This window comes from Eubalaena glacialis, chromosome 2 (genome assembly GCF_028564815.1).
Source record: "Eubalaena glacialis isolate mEubGla1 chromosome 2, mEubGla1.1.hap2.+ XY, whole genome shotgun sequence".
Lineage (NCBI taxonomy): Eukaryota > Metazoa > Chordata > Mammalia > Artiodactyla > Balaenidae > Eubalaena > Eubalaena glacialis.
The window spans coordinates 184,813,429-184,834,162 of NC_083717.1; the positions used below are offsets into that span (position 1 = coordinate 184,813,429).

The 20,734-nt window shown below is 51.5% G+C and overlaps 1 protein-coding gene across 1 annotated transcript in view; it reads right to left on the reverse strand.

The window, feature by feature from the left end:
• The window catches only part of PRIMA1 (proline rich membrane anchor 1), a 60,399-nt gene that overhangs the window by 13,831 nt on the left and 25,834 nt on the right, over positions 1–20,734 (reverse strand). The window lies entirely within an intron of this gene.

A 20,734-nucleotide genomic window follows, 5' to 3' on the forward strand; every position in this document is an offset into this window, starting at 1 on the left:
CACAATTTGGAAAGCATATGACATGGGTGCTGCAGGGCCCCCTTGTCGTTACTCAGTCCGTGGGGTCCTTGGGGTGAACCTGTCCTCCCCCTTGGCATGAGCTGTGTGGGTGGACCCACACACGGGTGTAGATGAGGCTCTCAACAGAGCCGGTTTCCTCTGCTCTGAGAAAAGCAGAGACATCACACAGCCTTATCCCAGAGGCTCTGGAACACCTAGACCCAACTGGAAAGAATCGCCTGGAATTGCAAAAGGAATGGAAGTGAGGGAAAGAGAGAGAGAAAAAGGGAGAGGGAGGGAGGGAAAGAGACAGGGGGCTGGTAAGGGAGGACAGATGGACAGACAGACATACAGACATTACTAGTTTGGGGCAGTTCTTCAAGATGTGAATATATGCAAAAGAATCAAAACTATGCCCCAGACTTAATAATAGGCACCTCGAAGGGTACAACAGTGACAGATTTCCCAAAGGAAAATGACAGGGAATAGTGACAGGGAATAGTGACAGATTTCCCAAAGGATACCATAGGTGGCTTCATTATTAAATTACTATTATTGATGATGTTTTTATTGTTATCATCATCAAGGTGTAATTTACATATAGTGAAATGCACCCATCTTAAGTGTGCCATCTGATCAGCTTTGACAAATGCGTCCACCAGTGTAAGCCACACCTCTTATCATGACATAGAATATTTCCATCACCCAGAAAGCTTCCCTGTGCCTCCTTCTAGTCAATCCCTACCTTGTTGGCAACCAGCAAAACCCTGTTTTGCTTTCTAAAGTCACAGATTAGATTTGCTTGTTCTTGAAATTCACATAAATGGAATCATGCAGTGTGTATTTTTGTTTGCTTCCTTTGTATAGCAGTGGTTTCGTGATTCACCCACATCGTTGCATATTTCAGTAATTGCTTCCTTTCATAGCTGAGATGTATTCCATTATATGTATATACCGCCATTTGTTTATCCTGTTCACCTGCTGATGGACACCTAGGCTGTTTCCAGGTTTTGACTTTTGTGAACAAAGCTCCTGTAAACATTTGCGAACATGGTATAGGCATACTTTCTTGATATAGACATGTGTTCCTATTTCTCTTGGATAAACAGCTAGGAGTGGGATCACTGGATCCTATGGTTTGTGTATGGTTCACTTTGTAAGGAATTGCCATGCTGTTTTCCCCAAGTGCTTGTACTCTGGTATACTCCTGTTGGGAACAAGGAAAGATGGAGAGAAGGGAGTGGTTACAGGTTACCAAACTGTTACCAAATTGTGGCATTGTTGCGTCTGGATTAGGAGATCCAGGAAGCCTTTATGTGCTTCCCAGGGAACAGGTGCTAAAGCCCCATTAACAGATGCAAGGTCCCCAGAGGTGGAGCTCAGATCCTCACAGAGACCAAGCAGATTCAGAAATGCATCCTAAGAAATGACTGAGACAAGGATGTCACTGAGCCACGTGGCTGCTCTCAGCCCGGTGAAAGCAGGCCTTTAGAAACCCCAACACTGAAAAGATAGAGAATATAGAATTCAAAAGGGGAATAAACTCTAGAATAAGGGAGAGGCAATCCAAAAGGATTCTCATTCTTTCCCATGATGAACTTCTTCAGTGCTTTTTCTGTGAAATATCAAACACAAAATCCTTCCCCCTAATTGTTCATCTTGGGGTGTCTCTGGCTTCGCTGAGTCTCCCCAGGGTGACTGGGCACAGATACTCCCCACAGCAGTGGTCATTGCTGGAGAATCAGGAGAGCAACCAGATACACGGGGTCCCGGCCCCAAATGGTTTGCATTTTCACTGCCAAGGGAAGCAATTTTGTTTTCTGTCGATTCTACCCAGGCTATGACACCTCTGGGCAAGTGTCCAGGGCCAAGCCCGCAGCCCATGGGAACCCTCACACCAGTGGCCCACAATTTACACAGCACTCCCTTGGCCAGGGCAGTCATCTACCAGTGTGTGGTCTCAGCCAGGGGCAGCATCCCTCCTGGGGGCATTTGGAAATCCGGGGGTGGGGGCTGTCTTTGGTCGCCTAGCAGCTATGGATGTTAACAACAGTGACCCGGATATTCCCACACAAGGTAGACTTGTCCCTCCAGAATGCCACCAGGGCCCCTGTTGAGAAATTCCATCAACTTGAAACAGAAGAAAGGGTTGATTCTAAACTTCATTTGGAATTAGATGCTAAATTTCAGAGTGCCTCTCTTGATGTTCTTTTCTTTACATTTGCTGTTAATGAGGTGGGAATTTCCTTCTTGCTGACTTTTTTCAAACACAGTTGATAATGAAAGCAGGGAGGTTTGTTCTAGAGGGTCCTTCTTCAGAGGGTCCCCCTCTAATATTCAGCAGTGTACTGCTCACCACTTGCATGTGAGGAAAGTACCCCAAGCAAAAATACTACCGGATATGAAAAGAGGGAGGTGTTTTGTGAAACAGTCCAAGACATAAATCTTGGATTTTGCCAAGAAAACAGCTATTGTGTTCAAAGAATGCATCCTTATTTATCCTTGCTTGACTCATTCTTTTTACATTAGAAAAGATCAGGGATGTTGGAGTCTGAGGAAGCCTAGGAGGTGTCATTTCAGAAAAGAGAATAAATACTGAGGCTCAGGATCAAGCAGCTTTCCCAGGGGCCGGGATTAGGACCCCAGGATCTTTAGGCTGCAGGCCAGGTCTGCCCCTGCCTGAACTTCCTTCTCACTGGGCGTGGCCAGTACTTCTTTCCAGATGTGATAAGACCGTTTACCCCGTGGGCAGACCGATGGCTCATATTTGAGAAGACAGAATCATGAAGGTTCTCACTCATTCATTCGTTCATTCATCCACCAAACATTTACTAATCACCCTCTGTGCCTGGCACCGTGCTAGGAGCTGGGAGTACAAAGATGAATTAGATGTAAACTGTGCCCTTGCCGGGTCTAATGCCAGCTGCCCAAGACCTGATCACCTTGCTCAAGGAGCCAGCAGGCTCCAAGAGGAGAGGAGACACAGGAGGTGCTGATGTGCAAGGTGAAGGTCATTTGTGGCCGAGGAGAGGAAGCCACTTGGCGCCAAGGTTCAAGGGGGAGGGTGATGCCTTGTGAGAGGCAGGTGGTCAGACGGAGGAGGAGGCTGAGGCCACCAGAGTGTGAAGTCTCAGACACGAGGCTGCCGCAGAGCTGACTTCTCTGTCACTCCGCCTCGCTCCCTGCCAAGATTCTGCAAACACGACAGAAAGGCAGGAGCTGTCATGATATCTCAGGGGTCACGACACCCTGTCTCCTGGGACTCAATGAGGCTTTGTCTGCTGTATTCATTAAACACTCCTGATGCCTGTAAAGATAATGAGACTGGCAACCAGAGAGCGATTTAGAACGACACGGACTCAGTTTTGCTTTTTCAAAGTAGCCGCTATCTTTTCAGTCAAGAAATGCATCGTTAAAAGCTTATATTTGGGACTTCAGCTTCTGGCCAAGGTGGAGTAACAAGGCCCAGAGTTGGCACCACTACCCATCCCCTCCCAACATCTAAAAGATGTACCAAATATACAAAACAATGGTTTCAAAACAATGGACCTCAAGGCAACAAAAGGCAGTGAGAGACAAGAAATAAAGGAGGTGGGAGCTCCCTGGAGGCCTAGTGATTGGGATTCCGGGCTTTCATTGCTGTGGCCTGGGTTCAGTCCCTGGTCGGGGAACTGAGATTCCACAAGCTGTGCGGCACAGTCAAAAAACAAAACAAAACAAAAACAAAGGAGGTGAGCTATACGGCTGCCCCAGTTTACTGCCTGGAGACAGTTTCTTTTTTTTTTTTTTTTTAAACATCTTTATTGAAGTATAATTGCTTTACAATGGTGTGCTAGCTTCTGCTTTACAACAAAGTGAATCAGTTACACATATACATATGTTGCCATATCTCTTCCCTCTTGCATCTCCCTCCCTCCCACCCTCCCTATCCCACCCCTCTAGGTGGTCACAAAGCACCGAGCTGATCTCCCTGTGCTATGCAGCTGCTTCCCACTAGTTATCTATTTTACATTTGGTAGTGTATATATGTCCATGACACTCTCTCACCCTGTCACATCTCACCCCTCCCCCTCCCCATATCCTCAAGTCCATTCTCTAGTAGGTCTGTGTCTTTATTCCCATCTTGCCACTAGGTTCTTCATGACCTCTTTTTTTTTTTTTTTTTTTTTCCCTTAGATTCCATATATATGTGTTAGCATACTGTATTTGTTTTTCTCTTTCTGACTTACTTCACTCTGTATGACAGACTCTAACTCCATCCACCTCATTACAAACACCTCCATTTCATTTCTTTTTATGGCTGAGTAATATTCCATTGTATATATGTGCCACATCTTCTTTATCCATTCATCCGATGATGGACATCTAGGTTGCTTCCATGTCCTGGCTATTGTAAACAGAGCTGCAATGAATATTTTGGTACATGACTCTTTCTGAATTATGGTTTTCTCAGGGTATATGCCCAGTAGTGGGATTGCTGGGTCATATGGTAGTTCTATTTTTAGTTTTTTAAGGAACCTCCATACTGTTCTCCATAGTGGCTGTATCAATTTACATTCCCACCAACAGTGCAAGAGTGTTCCCTTTTCTCCACACCCTCTCCAGCATTTATTGTTTCTAGATTTTTTGATGATGGCGATTCTGACCGGTGTGAGATGATACCTCATTGTAGTTTTGATTTGCATTTCTCTAATGATTAATGATGTTGAGCATTCTTTCATGTGTCTGTTGGCAATCTGTATCTCTTCTTTGGAGAAATGTCTATTTAGGTCTTCTGCCCATTTTTGGATTGGGTTGTTTGTTTTTTTGTTATTGAGCTGCATGAGCTGCTTGTAAATCTTGGAGATTAATCCTTTGTCCGTTGCTTCATTTGCAAATATTTTCTCCCATTCTGAGGGTTGTCTTTTGGTCTTGTTTATGGTTTCCCTGGAGACAGTTTCTAAATATCAGTCCTGGAAGGGAGATGCCACCCAGGTCCAGCCCACTCAGAACATCAAGGAAATGGGGCTGAGAGTAAGCAAGACAGATGAGGCCTCTCCCCAAGGGAACTTCCAGAAAAGCAGAGGGAGCCAACAGCATGCAAGTTAATTCCACCCACAAATAAATAATTACAGATTATGGCAAGTGCTAGAAAAGAAATGGAGAAGAGGTCAAGATGCCCCCACAAGTGTCTGGAAAAGAAGCAGCTGGGGGCAGAGGGGTTGCTTTGGATGTCCCCATCTGAAAGGTATCATGGGGGCTGAGCAGACCAAGGAGATTCCTGTTGGGGTGCGTGGACCTGCCTGAGGTCCGCTGTCACAGAGGAACTGCGTGAGGTCAGCTGCTCTCTGGGACAAGCGCCTTTCCTGTATTCCTCACTGGGGTATTTGTGTCTATCAAATGGGACGACAGGGACAGCGTTCTCGAGGGTACCAGGAGTAGCACCATCATTTGCGCAGCACCAACCCTGAGGCCGCTATTAGTCCCCCTTCTGCAGTGGGGACACAGAGGCAGGGGCCTGCCAGGATTGGAACCAGGTGTGCCTTGTGACAACACTCGTGGCCAACTCAGCGCATATTTGCCTTCGACCTGGGACCTGCCATTTCCATCTCTTCTTCAGAGCCCGCTGTGCACTGGAGATGTTTGATTGACAGGAGCGGAACTGAGTGGGGCATGAATGAATCAAAGGAACAGCGAGTTGGGTGGAAACAACCTTAGTTTTGCAAGATATTTTTCAAGGATTGCTAGGAGGGAGTGAGAGCCATGTTCTTTGTTTTAACCTGACGTTTCCATTGTGAGATGGAGGCTGTGATTTATCCCTGGCTCGGCCTCTGGACCCGCATGTGGCCACCTGCGGAGGGCAGCCCCACGCTCATGTGGCTCAGTGTTTCTTGAGCGCAGCCTGATTGCCAGGCCCTGCTGGTGACACCACGGGCATGCAGTATCCTCTAGGGCATCCTTAGACGTCTCTAACTTTCAAAGTCTGGTGACTCATGCCCAGGCTACCCGAGTGGCTTCCCGACTGATGCCCAGGAGCTGGCCTTGGTCACGGCCAGGTGAGGAGGTGTGACCTGCACAGAGAGCTGCCACTCTGCTTCCTGCCCCTCACAGCTCAGCTCCCAGCCCACTGGGCGGATCACAGCCACTGAGCGTGGGCTGCAGTGTCAAGGGTCCCCTGAGCTGCAGAGACCGGTCTCCTTAGAGGGGCTGATGTCTGTAAACATGCCTCCCAAACCACAGCGGACACGCTCAGCCTTTGCTGCGGAAACTGAGGTCAGAAGCTGGCCCGGGCCTCGCGACACGGCCAGGGACTCGTCATCCTTGGGTGTCAGGTGCTGCCCTGGGCTTTGGGAGCAGATGCGAAGGGGGCCACACAGCCCCGATCCGAGGGACAGTTTCGGGGCACAGTTGGCCCTCAGGGTGGGTGGGCTCCGTTTCACTTCCACACCCTGCCGGCCACGTGGAGGGTCTTGAAGACTCTGCCCAGCATGTCTAGGAATCGTGCACACACTGCAAGTTGATGGCGTGTTTGAAGAGCCTTTAAGAGGCAAGATGGGAGTAAAGACACAGACCTACTAGAGAATGGACTTGAGGATATGGGGAGGGGGAGGGGTGAGATGTGACAGGGTGAGAGAGTGTCATGGACATATATACACTACCAAATGTAAAATAGATAACTAGTGGGAAGCAGCCGCATAGCACAGGGAGATCAGCTCGGTGCTTTGTGACCACCTAGAGGGGTGGGATAGGGAGGGTGGGAGGGAGGGAGATGCAAGAGGGAAGAGATATGGCAACATATGTATATGTGTAACTGATTCACTTTGTTGTAAAGCAGAAGCTAGCACACCATTGTAAAGCAATTATACTTCAATAAAGATGTTTAAAAAAATAAATAAATAAAAATAAAAAAAAAAAAAAAAAAAAAGAGGATGTTTACTCTCATCTTGCCTCTGCCTGCTCGCCTAAAACCCCTGTTGGTTTTATGTGGCTCACGAGGACAGCAAGGGGTCCAGGAACTTTGCTAATACATTTGTGTGGTGGCAACACACGGCCCCCAGACCCTTCAGACAAAGGAGGACACGAGGCCCGGAGGAGGGGAGGGGCAGACCTGGGCTTCCCGTCCCCCAGCCCTGCTTTATGTGCTGCCCCCAAGGACCGTGAAGGACCTGGATTCTCAGAAGTTCCTTCACGGGCTGACAGCCCTTTCCCTTCACTGCCTCGGGGTCCCCAGCCCCACCTCTGTTGGGCTGCTTGACACAGACCCCAAATCCAAGGGCGACGGCCCCTCCCTCTCACGCCCCACACAGAGCCCATTGTCTCCGGGACACAAGGGACCAACTCAGGCCGCTGCTCTCCATTCACGGGCACAGGCCTCCACTGGGAGGTCTGTGCCAGGGGCGTCCACCCCTCTGCCTGGGCCAGCTTGGGGTGAGGCGCTCACTCGTTTCCTACCGGCACGTTGCCAGCGTGTGTGGCCGGACTTTAAACCACAGATACAAGCTCAGACCTTGATGCTTTACACAACGCCCTGCAATCAGCCCCTATTTCTGCAGAGAAAGGAGAAAAGTCTCCTTTGAGCTGCTCCCGATGAAAACAGTGAGCATCGGCACCTCAGCTTGGGGGCTCCTTCCACCCCTTCTCGGCCACTGGGAATCTGGCTTTGGGTGCAGCACAGAGACCCCCCCTTTTCCATAAGTCTTCCCCATTCCTCCCCCAGACCCGAGGTTCCCACAGCAGGAAGCCCCAGGCTGCCTAGTAACAGCAGGCAGAAGGCGTGAATTCCCTGCTCCTGGGGGGACTCAGCAGTTTGCCTTTTCCAGAACCCAGAGCCCCTCCCTCTCCACCCTGCAGGTTGGACACTACAGCCTGAATGGGGGTCCCTGGCCTCCAGCCCAGGGCGGCCAGGGAGGGGCAGTGTTCCGTGGAAGCAGTGCTGTGCCGGGCCCACGCGGAGGGCCATCTGTCTTGCCCACTACCCCTCCTGCAGTCCTATCGCTGGTCTCCACTGCCTCCCACATCCAGCCCGGGAGCCACCTTCCTGTTCCTGCCAGCCGGGCTCTGGGGGCTGTTGCAGCTGAGCATTCCCCAGCTTTCATCCGCTGTAGACGGACTTCGTTGGTCTACGGAAGCGCGGGAGGCCTTGGCCAGCCTCTGGTGAGGGGCTCTGCCAGAAGACAGACCTCAGTTGGCCACCAGGACTCCAGAGGGGCTGGAGCCACAAGGGCCAGCCGGGCTGGACATCTCACTGGGCTTCACAGGGAGGGCTGCCCAGGGCCCCCTGGCCCTCCCTCACTGCGCTACCAGTGGCCCCCCAAACATCCTCTCCGCCTCGGCTTCTTTTCCGCCACTGCTACGTGTGTGCAGCATCTCTCAAATCCCCACCTTCTGTGCTGGAAGCATCCATCGGTGAGCTGCCCCCTTCCTGTCCTGCCCTCCACCCAGGCTCAGGCCCCAGCCTGGGGGTCAGCACGCCCTCTGCTCCGCAGCTAGGCCACCAGTGGCCAGTGTGGCTGAGTGCTCCGACCTCCTCTCCACCTGCCTCTCCCTGACTCCTGGGGAGCCCTGTCTGGTTATCACTGTCACCAGGCCCCTCCTCCCTGCGGTACCTCCCCCAGTTCAGCACAATGGCTCTTCAAAGGACCTGGAAGGATCTGGGGTTAAATTCCAGATTCCGACCCTGGGAAAATCATTTAATCTTTTAGATTTAAGCTCAATTTAAATTCCACTGTAAACTGGGAGGAGACAACAGCACCCCTCCACGGGGCTGGTGCAAGAATTAAATGAGATATGAGATCAGAGAGCTCGCAGCAGACACCCCTCGGCTGCCCCCGCATCCTTCCCCTTCTCCCTTGCAGAGCCCCAGTTCTCCTCCTGTGTCCCTGATCCCCTCTACAGGGCCCAGGCTTTGGGGAGGCGGGACCAGCCCAGGAGGTGGGTTTTCAGTGGTCTCAGCCAGGCCTGGTTGTTCCAGCCCTCTGCCCCTAATTGGGTCAGAGGTGGGCATGTCAGGCAGTTCTGGCCAATGACACGAGGGGAACAGTCTGCTGGGCGCTTCCAGAACTGTCTCCTTGCTGTTAGAGGCATGGAAACAGGCAGGCCTCTTTCCCTGTGGACACTGCCATGCCCTTCTTTACCACCAAACAGAGCAGCTTTGGGGGTGCTGAGGGTGCCGGGGTGCAGGGTGGGTGGATTGCAATGCGAGGTAGGGTGGCCTCCAGGGGCGACTTTTGAGCAAACACTGGGATTTGGTAAGGGAGTTCATCATGCAGGTACCTGAGGGAAGAGCCAAAGCAAAGGCCCTGAGGTCACTGTGGGCCTGGCATGTTGGCATGACGTGGGCAAGGGGAGGACAGGAGGAGATGAGATGGCTCAGGGCCTGGAGGCCATGAGAGAGGTTTGGGCTTTTACACTGAGAAATGAGGTGCCATTGAGGGGTCTGGAGAGAGGGGTGGTGAGGTGTGACTTACACGTTGGCTCAATCACTCTGTGTTTAGAGTAGACTATAGACCGTGTGTGTGTGTGTGTGTGTGTGGCAGGGGGTGTGTGCCAGTGTGGGAAGCTGAGAGGATACTGCCGATAGCCCAGGAGAGAGCTGACGGTGGCTCAGATGGGGGTCAGCAGTGGAGGTGGTGGGAAAAGGTAGATTCTGAATATGTTTGGAAGGTAGGGTTCATGAAAGCTTGGATGTGGGTGTGAGAGACAGAGAAGAGGTAAGGGTGACTTGAAGGATTTGGAGCTGAGCAAGCAGAAGGATGGAGCTGCCATCAAGGGATGGGGAAAGCTGGGGCAGGACAGGCTTGCTGGGTGTGGAGGTCGGGAGTAAAGTCTGAAATTCCCATCACAAGGGAAGATGGCAACCCAGCAGCGGGATCTAGATTCTGAGTTCAGCAGCAAGGGCTCTGCTGGAGGCATACATTTGGGAGCTGTCAGCACCCAGTCCCGAGAGGGGATGAGATCATCAAGTGAGGGAGCGTGGGCAGAGTGGAGAGGAGGGTCCAGGCCTGAGCCCTGGGGAGCTCCACGGGAAGAGGCCAAGGAACAGAGAAGGAGGCAGCAAAGGAGGCTGGGAGGAGAGGCCAGCAGGGACAGGGGCCAAGGCGATGTGGGGTCCTGTGGCCAAGTCAGAGCAGGATGTCAAGGAGGAGGGGACAGTCCGCTGTGTCCGCTGCAGCTGACGGACAAACGTCACGAGGCTGAGAGCAGGATGGGGGAGGGGGTGGGCATTCCAGGGGAGCAGAGAAGGTGAGGTGGTTTTCTGGGAGGGCAGGTGGGTGACTGGTCTGGCTGGGGAAGGGAGGAGCTTGAAGGGCCAGTGATGTGAAAGCGAGTCCAGTCCCAGGTTGGCCACTGTGCCCAGCCGCCTTCAGCTGCCGCGGGTGGGCAGCCGGGTTTGCCCAGCGTGTATGATGAAGTGGGTGCACCCGGGGAGTGAAGACAGTGCTGGACCAGAGGCGGAAACTGAGGCACACAACCTGGTCACGTGAAGACGCCCAACTCCACTTGGGTGGGTGGTGGAGCTGGGATTTGAACCCAGACATCTGGCTCCAGGGCCAACCCGTAACTGCTACACAGACCAAAAGCCAGCGAGCAAGCAAATCCAGAGGGAGCAATGCCGGGTGTGGAAAGGGAAGATCGGTGTCACCTTGGGCTTTGGGGAAGCCTCTTTGAGGAAGTGACATTTTGGTTGAGCCCTATAGGATTGGGGAGAGGGGACAGCCCTATGGAAAGGTCCTGTCTGGGTTGGCCTAGGCTGCAAGGGAAAGAATGGGGAATGGGCAGCTGGTGCCCCAAGCCTCTGCTTCCCCCCTGGTGATGGGACCACCCTGCTAAAGCCCTGGTGAGGGGCTCTGGACCCTTCCATCTGTGAGTCCCAGCTGGTTCCCTGAGCTCCACGAGATGCTCACTCCTCTGATTTATTTATTTCTGCCCGGCGTCCCGGGCATGGAGCCCAGCGTGGTGGCAGTGTGGCTGCTTATCATAAAGGACACGGTTCTCAGGATCGGCTCCTGGGGGGGGGGCATTAAGAAAAAACCCAATACATTATTAATAATTGTCTCCATCGTTCCCGTGCCTAATTAGGAAAGGAAAATTATGAATTGGATTGAAGTGTCTATGGTGGGGGCAGCCTTGGTGTTTCCCGATGCCAGGGAGAGGCCTGGGTGGAGGCCGGGCAGGAGCTGAGAACAGCAGGCCGCTGCCTGGGGCAATTAATTTTGCCTCCGATGGCGACTGCAGAACACGTCTCCCCTTGTTCTTCACCCAAACAGCCCTCTTTGTGAGGCTCCTCAAGGCCGGGACTTGTACTCAGCAGCACTGCTGTCTTTCAGGAGCTGCAGCCCACCCTTTCTCTGTGCCCTGCCCTGGGGACCCTCCCCAGATCTGCCGAGCCTTCGGTTCCCACCCAGGGCTGCAGATGCACTGCTGCCTGGAAGGGCTACGTTCAGCCAGCTTAGAACAGCGCAGCGCTGTCCAGAAGTGAGGAGACGGTGCCACAGGGGAAAGCTCTGGGGGACCACTTGAGCCCACCCTCATTGCCGCGATTCCTCATCATTCGAGGACAAATCCATTCACTCACTCAACACCTATCTGCTAAGAGCCTACGACATGCCATGCACTGGGCTAGGTGCTGGGGAGAGGAAGGTTGGCAAAAACACACAGGGACACTGTCCTTGTGGTACAGTCTGCTGAAGAATGAACACTAATTCACTAACCACCAGCTAAATGCACATTTGATTCCTGCCTCACCGAGATACTGGGCACGTGCCTTAGGTACAAACAGCAGGAAACTACAGAACAAAAAATAAGAATTCCCCGAACACGAAGACCCAACATAGGTTGACAGAGCACAATGGGCTCAGCTTCGTGAGAGGCTCGTGACCTTGGGACAGGAACATGCTCCTGATGGTTTATGTTAAATGCCCAGCAGAGCCCCAGCACCTAGCTGATACTCAATACATGTTGGATAACTTTCTCCCCTTCCAGAGGGCACTTAGATGATGAGGTCTCATGACTGCCCAGTCAGGTAGAATCTGCTCGGTCCAAACAGCTGTCATCACTGTGAAGAGAGGTTCAGGATCAACTCAGACCAAGGGTCAACAAACTCGGGCCCACAGGCCAAATCTGGCCCACCACCTGCTTTTGTAAATAAAGTTTTATTGAAACACAGACACACGCCCATTTGTCTACATATTGTCATGGCTGCTTTCTTGCTGCATCGGCAGAGTTGAGTAGCTGCAGCAGAGACTATATGGCCTGCAAAGCCTAAGTTATTTACTCTCTGGCCTTTTACAGAATGAGTGTGTCCACCCCTCCCTAACTTCCGGTGGTCTTCACCTGAGATTCTCAGACAAGCTTAGAAAATTGATCTGAGAGACCCCTGAAATTATACGCATATTTGCATTTTACAAGTAACGTTCCACTCCTTCCATTTTATATTTTAGAAAGTCCCTTTACTCCAAATGTCACACCAATGCCCCGGTGGGGAGGTGTCTAGACATGTGACACAGGGCTCTGTTCTGTCTGGGAGTTTTAACAGTGACAGTCTTGACTTGGCCACACCACACCTGCTAAGTGGTCAGTTGCCGGGGGGACAACGTTCCCTGGAAGGCTGGTGGGGAGCATCTACTGTGGTAATATGCTAGGTATCATCCAGGGCCCTGCTGCAGGGGCAAACAACAAAGGGCAGGGTTACCACCATAACATGTTTGGTGGTTCTTCAAGTCAGGTCTAGGGCCCGTGAGTAGAGGCAATGGGGCTGGGGCAGATGTAGGACTGACATCCCCAGGAGCTGCCTACACTAACTGTCCTTCAATGGAGCAGGCTGATTCCTAAGGCTGGGACAGCCCGCCACTTTGGCGTCAGGCTCCAAGACGCTTCTGGCTCCTGCTCTGATGAAAGGCTTAGCCTCAGCTTAGCAGTGGCACAGGCGGCTCTGTTCCATTCCTCCTCTAACAGTTCTAAGCGCACAGGAGAGCCTCTGGCCCCTCCTTCCTCCCACTGGCCCCTCTCATGGGTACATCTCGGGGTCTTTTTATTTGTTGGGCATTTGGACATCAGCTGCTGCAGCTGCCTTGACCAGACTTGGCTGTGAAGGTGTGGGAGGTAAGGCGGGAGCTGCTTCCCACCTGCGCTGAGGTGCAGGGGGCATGCAGCTACCTTGACTTTCCTGGGCACCTGTACTTTCTTTAGAAGACTGCCTGGGGCTGCTGGAGTGGCCGAGCACAGGTGGAGAACCTGGGAATTTACTCCCCCAAAGCCCAGAGAGTCCTCAACCAGTGACAGCTACCAGGTGGGACAGTCAGCCTTTGCCACCGGCTGGGGACAATGACATCACAAGACATCACCAAGCCTCCAGAGCCCCCTGTGGGGTCAGGCTCAGGCCTCCTGGACTCTCACGTGGCTTCCTCCCGCCCTGTCCCCCCTCCTCTGTTGCCTTCCAGTCTCCCCTGGGAACGCCTCCTTTAAGAATCCTTGTCTCTGAGGACAGATTCCACGTCAGGAGCCCTAGAGCCGAGGTCACCATGGTACTGAAAGATCGTGGCCTGCCTTCTAAGGCCTCAAATAAATAAAATTACATCCCAACGAGATTCATGTGTGATTTCTATGTTCTGGAAGATTCCTTCCCAGAACCACCCTTTGCTAGTTCTCTGGACTGAGCCTAAGTCCTGTTTAAAAGGCCCCTGTTGGGTTAACCTAAGGATGATTTTTGTCCTGGATGCGACTACAAAGGGACAGTGACACAGCTGAAAAAGATCACTGCTGCTCAGTTGGTCTTTGTTAAAAGAGGAAGAAACCTGCAATGTCTGTAGCTTTGGGGCAAAACCATAGTATTAAGAAGAAAAGAAACCTATATGGATGGTCCATGGCTGTGCTCTGACAGAGCAGCCACTAGCCACATGTAACTACCTAAATTTAATTAAAAAGTTAAAAATTCAGTTTCTCACTTGTACTAGCCATATTTTAAGTGCTCAGTAGCCACATGTAGCTAATGGCTACCATACTGGACAGCACAGATACAGATCATTTACATCATTGCAGGAAGTCTACTGGATGGCACTTCCAGGTGTCCAGGGTGACGAGAGGTGAGATGTTGTGCTTCGCTTTCCAAAAAGGCAGCCAAGAGTAGTGTTCGTACCTCATGGAAAGCAAAATAAGATAGCCACACATATGACGACTGTGCTCTTTTCAAAGCCCTTTTTTCTTCAGATTCTTTTATTTCATTCTCATTTCTCCTCCCCCCACAAGTAGGCCAAGGCACGACCTATGAGCATCATTTTATAGGTAAGGAAACTGAGGGTTCCTAAGGACCAAAGAGGCAGAGCCACAGAGCCACTGGCAGAGTCACAGAGTCAGAGCTTCTGAGCTGTCAGGCCTCCGCTGCCACTGCTGGGAGGTTCCAGGACAATGAGAGCAGCTGGGAGGCCCAACAGGTCAGCTCTCTGCAGGGCAGTAAGTGTGCTGGGGCGCAGCCTAACACCCACGCTTGGCAGGCACACTCGACAGCCATGTGGCTTGGTGAGTGGAACACGTGACCCCGAGTGGTCACTCTGTCTTTGAGACAATGAAGCAGAAGGCTGCCCAGTGGCTCTGCCCTCCGTGATGAGCAGCTGTGCAGTGGTTTCACTGCAGGGAAATGGGGCCAGGCCCACGAGAACCCCACCATCACACTCCCCGTGGACAACTTCCGTGACGCTGGCCTGTCTGAAGGATGGGGCAAGCTGACCCTGGGCAGAGGGTCTCAACTTGGCAGCTGGCTCCTGCCTGGGAATTCTGTTCTTTTTCTGGACAAGCAGCTCATTCTCAAGATCAAGGCCACACAACCTGGTGGCATTGCTTAGAAACCCCTGGAATTTTTGAAAGTCACTTCACCAGTCTGGACTTCAAATGCCCATAGGCCAGATGGGAGTGCTGAGCTTGGCCTAGAACTGGGTTCCTCAGCCTCGACACTGTTGACATTTTGGGCTGGATCATCCTTTGCTGTGAGGACCGTCCTGTGCACTGGACACGCTAGCTGCCGGCCTCTACCCGCTGGATGCCAGGAGCATCCCTCTCCCAGCTGTGATGACCAAATGTTCCCTGGGGAACAAAAATCTCCCGGTTGAAAACCAGGGGACTGGAAGGTCTCCAGGGCTGTTCCCTGGCTCCACCACGTGGTGGAGAGATGGATGCCTCCAACGCGGGCACGGCCAATGGCGCAGCCCTGACCCGCCTCCCAGAGTCCAGCACACCAGTCCCAGCCAACAGAAAGAGTTAGGCCTGATGGCCTCCCAGCTGGAACCTGAGATTCCAAGCCAACTGCCTCCACGACGACCCCCAGCTACTGAGAGGCTGCCCAGCGGAACTGCCCGTAACAGCAGCCAAGAAGAGGCAAAGGCATTATTTTCCAAAGCATCCATAATTCTCTCTGCCAAGGCAGGAGACAATGTGCCCTTGCCACCCACAGTCCAGTTCATTCTAAATCGGAGAACAAGGAGCCCATTCACTCTCGGGAGGGGCGGGGGGCAGGCCGACATCTCTTCCAGGAAACGGTAGCCTTTGGCCTTCTCTGATTGCTGGTGAGGGTGACACAGAAACTTGGGAGCTGGGAATGGGCACTGCTCATATTGTCTTGTTTTTTCTCTGGTGAAAGAAGGGGACAGAAACTAATGGACGTTCCTCCCTGACCCGCCAGGCAGAACTTTGTCATTTTTCCTGGGGAGAAGACTTAACAATAGTGGTTCTTCTCAAAAGCCACTGGACACCGTCCCTTTCTTAACTGGAGAGATGATACCACCCTCTTTTCAAACAGGACTCCCTCGAGAGTGGAAGGCACAGTGGAGCAGGGTGTCTCTGTCCCGTTCCGGGCGGAGCAACTCAAAGTCCGGGTGCAGGAGGTCCAGTCCAGGATGCATTAAATCCCACAAGGCGGACTAGGAACAACTTGCCCATCGTACAAAGGTGCTGCGATCGCCATCTACACAAAGTCACGGCCACTATCGCCTGCGTTCACACACGTCAGACCTCTAGACTGGGCCTGCCAGGCTGTTTCTGAGCCTTCACTAGTGTTTTGTGTTTGTCATCTATTGGCAGACAAGCAAATGCCTAAGGTTTCAGAAAATTTTATGGAGGACTACTTTTATGTCTTAAAAATATTTCAAGGAGCTTAATACAACTATAATGATAATAACAGCCCCTCCTTTGCTAAGTGCTTTTTAAGCCACGTTGCGTGCGTGTGTATCATCTGATTGAGGTCTCCTGACCCATCAGGAGACATGGGTGTCACTGTCCCCAATTACAGGCGCTCAGTCAGGAGAGGTCACCGGAGAAGCCAGGATTCCAGGACCATCTGATGTCAAAAAGTCCGTCTTCTTTCTACCACATCCTATTGCCAACCAGGCAAAGACCACTGTTACTGGATTTTGGCAGCAGGGCGCCTTGGCCCGGCTGGAAGAACAGATTGGAACATTGCCGGGGGATGCCTCTACCTCAGACCCATGGCTTCCATGGGGAGTGTCCCCGGCCACACTCCCAGCCTTCTCTAGCCCTTTACTCACTCCTCTTAAGGGTGGAGGGCAGGACTTACTCAACCGAAGATCCGTGAGACGTGCACAAGACCTGGGAACACAATCATGCCCACCCTGGACCCCAGGAGTGATGGAAAAGGGAAATAAAATTCTCAGCAAGGGAGAGATTGGGAGAAACTTTTTATACGACATTCAGGATAAATACTCCCCTCTTTAATTCCTTATAGTCACAAGCTCCCTGGACGCATTGTTCCAAAATCCAATGGCTGTTGAGTACCTCAAGAACCCAGACACTGTCGCCTGTCCTTTATTTTTCATGACAGCTGGCCACACAGGTCACCATAATCAACTGTCCCATCGTCTGCCTTTGACAGGGACATCAATGGGGCCTTGAAACAAGGGCTGCCTCATACAGACAGGGTGACACGTTAGGAACCAGCTGTGTCCACCTGCTTCAGAAAACCCAAGGTACCACAAACAAATGCCATGGTAGCCATGGCCCTGGGCAGAGGCCGGCTCTGCCTCGGCCCCCTCACCTGAGAATGAGGTGGAGTCTCAAAAGCTCTTCTGATGCTGAGATTTCCTCAGTTCTAGGGAATCTGAACTGTAAAATACGATCAATAACCCTGAAGGTTCTCAAGACATCCAGACGCTGGTCAGTGAAAGGAAATGGAGGCCTAAGGGTTAGCCCAGGTACCCAGTTTCCTTCCCCAGAGGCTACTGGAACCGATTTCTTATGTGTCCCTTGAGACAGCAGGTCTATTGTATTTATATATATTCCAAGTGAGAACACCATTTATGGACTGCATGTTTGTGTGCCTCCCAAACTCATATGTTAGAATCCTAACCCCCAAAGTGACAGTGTTAAAAGTTGGGGCCTCTGAGAGGTGATTAGGTCATGAGGGTGGAGCCCTCATGAACGGGATTAGTGACCTTATAAAAGAAACTGTAGAAAGATCTGTCGCCCCTTCTGCCATGTGAAGGCAGAGCAAGAAGGCACCTTCTATGAACCAGGAAAGGGGCTCTCACCAAACACCAAATCTACCAGCAACTTGATCTTGGACTTCCAGCCTCTGGAACTGTGAGAATTAAATTTCTGTTGTTTATAAACCACCCAGTCTATTCCATTATAGTAGCCAGAACAGACTAAGACAGCATCCTATACATACACCAGGGATGCTATCAGATATAATATATACTTCACTTAAAATATTTTGGCAATGCTTTCATGTCAGTATGAACAGAGCTGCCTTTTTAAAAAAATCGCTGAATGGAGTGCCAAGGTATGGATATGCCACGATTTATCTAGCCAGTTCAGAAGAGGATGTTTTTCAAATGCAGGACCTCAACTCTTTGTCATTTGCTCCCAAAATTAATTTGGTAGCAAAACCTGAGCTGTGGGGAAGTGGGTTTCTTTATGGTTGTGATTTGTCTCATTTAGTGTGAATATCCACATGTTTCACTGCAGGAATATTATTGGGTGCTGGACTGCCTGGAGGTGTTACTTAATCCATTGATATATGATATATATTGATATATGATACCGCTTTTGTAAAATCTGAAGCATTCTGATTTCCAAAACACAGCCAGTCCCAAATTTCAGATAAGGGATATGGAGCCTTTCCAGTACTTCTGTTAGACAGAGACGGTAAACCAGATGCCATGGGCTCCTGGGGCCTTGCCTCCTGTCCCAAATTCACCCCGAGGCCAACTCAGCGTCTCCCGCCCCCAGCCCCCGGGGCCAAGCCACAGGCAGTAATGAGGAGCGAGCATTTACCGAAGATTCCCTAGAGAAGCACGAAGGGATCACCAAGCTTAGCAAAGAACAAAGACTCACTCCAGTCCCTCCAGGCCCCCCTGCCCCTGCCCCCGCCCCCGCAAGTCCTTCCAGCCTCCTTCTCTCTACTTTTCTCCCCTCCCAACCCCACACTGCCTCAAACTGCCCTCGTCACCTCGAGGACTCCACACTGAGCCTTAGCTCACACTTCCATTCCACAGCACTGCGAGGTGCTGATTTTTAAGAGAACACAGAAATCAGGATTTTTAAAATGTGAATTATCTTTGATGACTACATATTGTTTCTTTCTCTTTTTAAACACTGGGTGTGGCCCGTGAGGCCACAGCCCATCAGTGTGGTATCTGATATGGCTGCCGTTCTCATCCTTCTGGGGGGCAATGACCCAGGTGATGGCCTCAGTAATGGATCAGCTTTAAAGATTTATTTCTCTGGGAATAAACGAAGGAAAGGAAGCTGTCATCTTGAAAAACAGAGAGAAAGTGAATGCAGCATTCTTAGGTCCTGGGGCTGCAGGCGGCCTCTCCCATGCCTATCTCTCTCCCCAGAAGATGTATCCAGTCCCAGGGCTTCAGACACCAGCCAGGTGCCAGCCACTCCCATATTTACGGTTTTAGACCCAGCATCTTCCCTGAGCTCCTGACTCAGCATCTCCACTTAGGTGGTCCACAGGCCAACTTGGACTGTCGGTGTCCCAAACCCAACTCTTCACTTTTCACCCCTCAACCTCCTCCTTCTCCAATCATCCATTCACCCAGCTGCTCAATTCAGAAACTGGGGGGGGTCTTTCCTGACATCCCCCCTCCTCTCACCATTCCCTCCATTCAATGCAACAAAAGTCTCGTCATTTCTTCCTTCGAATTTGGCCTCCCGTCCCTTCCGCCCTCACCTGCCCTCTTGACAGCAGCCTCCTAACTAGTCTCTCCCTTCCCCCATCCATCCTCCACACAGCTGCCAGAATCTTCCTTGTAAATTGTAAATCAGATGCCTAACTTTGCTCCCCGTTTTGGCCACGGAGGTTCAAACCCTTATAGGGAAGAATCTAGAAACTTTCCGGGCAGTGACGGAACTGCCAGAGCCAGCACAGAGTGGGATAACTTCCAAGGGGAGGATGGATAAGTTGTGGGATGTGCGTTTAAAAAAAAAAAAAAAAGCAAGAAAGGAATTAGCGGTATTACTTAATGGCTGCACCTCGGAGACAGCGGCACTTAATAAACATCAGCCAGCACCACGCTCACACTCCTATAGTCTCTCCCGGAACGAGGAGCAGTAAATGTCAGAGCCGGTAATCCCACAGGGCTTTAAGGGGCCCGCAGAAAGCATCTTAGGGCTGAGAAAGGAGATAAACTGCTTTACTGGTTATAAGGTCCAGAATGTTCTCAGAGATGAGACAAAAATCTTTTGTGTATTTCTCACTGTAAAGGAATGCAGGGTTCTGGCCTGGGGGTGGGGCCTGAGGGAGGGGGCTTTGCGCTGCAAATCAGCTGTGGCTAAGGGCTGGGGTGACTGATCCCCCTCCGTGTGCACCCCTCAAGCTCTCCAAGTCTCTGAGGTGAGCTGGGCACTTCAGGGCACCGGGCTCTGTCTTGGTGGGAACAGGAGACCAGTGGAAATGGGGGACAAAGGGAATGAAAGGAACAAAAGTGGGGAAACACTGAGGGAAACATTTAAAAATCTCAAAGGTAGGAGGACAAAATTGGGTAGGTCTTTATAGCAAAGGGTTCTGCCAGATTTGGGCCAAGAAATTGAGAGCATGTTGTGTGGTACCTAACTTGATGGAGATGCTCCTTGCTTCTAAGTGATGTAGGAGAAGCTGCTGGGGTCCCCCATGGACCACGGGGGCAGTCAGTGATTTGGAAGCATAAAAGACTGCCCCCTTGCCTCACGGCTTCCTCGATGGAGCTGCTCACATCCTGAGCTCCCTGTGGGTTGCCCTGAAACCATACCCTTGATTGGCTCCTTCCGTTTCGGGTCCTGTTTCCCTCACTTCCCTCCTGAGAACCCTCCTTCAATGATAACACACCTGAACCCAGCTCAGGCTCTGCCCCTAGGGCACCCGATATAAGACAAGATGACCAATGAAAGTCAAGAAAAACATGACGCCTATAAAGACACAGCCTAATACAAGTACCTGACCACATAAGACCATGCGTCAAAGTTCAATTTCATACATCAGCATTGACAGCATAGGGGAGAACAAAAGTCCTGGTGATGGACAACCAAGGGCCCTGTCCTCCAGCCAACCAGAATGCCAACAGGCATGAATGGCATCCTGTCTGTGAGCAGGCCACTGTGAAGCAGCTCTGTGGGGTGGATGTGGGAATGAAGTAGACCCATCCTCTGCCTTCCAGGGGACTGTGAGCTGGTGGGGTCATCAAAGACCACTAGAGTCACTCAGCAATGTAAACACAAGCTCTCTAAGGACCTGCACCAGGTCTTGCCTATCTGCATCTCTCTG